The sequence below is a fragment of the Echinops telfairi genome, unplaced genomic scaffold (genome assembly GCF_000313985.2).
Source record: "Echinops telfairi isolate 266 unplaced genomic scaffold, ASM31398v2 ScPeMD7_36;HRSCAF=134, whole genome shotgun sequence".
NCBI lineage: Eukaryota > Metazoa > Chordata > Mammalia > Afrosoricida > Tenrecidae > Echinops > Echinops telfairi.
Genome location: NW_022103934.1, coordinates 1701365 through 1702564, shown reverse-complemented (window position 1 = coordinate 1702564; position 1200 = coordinate 1701365).

Sequence of the window (1200 nt, the reverse complement as noted above, 5' to 3'; positions counted from 1 at the left end):
CGCTGTAAGTCGGAAGCAACCAACTAGCAGCAAGTTGAGTTCCTGCATCCTTCCATCTGTGTTTGTCAACTAGCGCTCCACAGGCGTTAACCAGCCTTCCCCTCTTCTGTGGCGGTTTGGTTATCCTCAAAGACCGCTCCTGCTGGAAGTGGAAGGGAACTGCTGGTTTCCCCGCACCCCCACCCCATTGGTGCACACAGGTGGCATGTCTGTGGGCAGCTGAAGGGTCGGTGGCTGGGAAGAAAGGCCTGGTGATCAGCTTCTGAAGAATCAACCACTGAAACGCCGCGGAGCACAGGCCTACCGGGACCCGCGTGGGGTCTCCACGGGTCAGAACAGACCCGGCCGTCCACCGGCACACGGATCTCAAAGGAAGGAATCTGTGCAGTCTGTCACAGGAGGAGGACAGCACTGGTGGCATCGTTGTTACACGCTGCAATGCCCAAGGTCAGCAGTTCAAACCCACTCCATGGGGGAGAAAGACGAGGCTTTCCTATTCCAGTAAAGTTATAGCCTCAGGAAGAGAGAGTGCAGCACGCCCTGACCCACCAAGCCCTGAGGATGATATCCCTGCTCAGAGCAGCCAATGCACAGAGAGGACCATAGGGCCAGCCCCACTGTGAGACAGGACATTCCTCACTGACCCATAGCCCTACGGGGGACAACACTGAAGATACAGTGCAGGAATTGCGCCTGATCTGATCCTACCACACAGAAGCAAAACACTAAGGGCATGCAACAGAACAGCAAGGGGAGCAGAGCAAGGAAGTCCCAAGATAATACCAAAAATAGACTGTGGGGCCAGGGTGTGGCACCCCATCAGACTGGACCAGGAAACACTCCTAAAGGTCAACAAACAGACCTTGAACTATTTACAGGCTTTTTTTTTTGTCATTGTTTTTTTTGTTGTTGTTTTCTTTTGTTGCTTTGCTGTCTTGTTTTTTGTGCATATTTTATCTCTGCAAGTCTATCTAGATAAGATAGGCGGGATAAACAATCTAGAGGAGGAAACAACAGGACCAATGGTTCTAGGGGGGACATGGGAGACGGGGAGGTGGGGGAAAGGAAGTGGTGTTAACAAACCCAGAGACAAGGGAACAGTGATCCAAAATCAATGGTGAGGAGAATATAAGAAGCCTGGTAGGGCATGATCAAGGGCAATGTAACCGAGAGGAATTACTGTAACCCAAATGAAGAGCA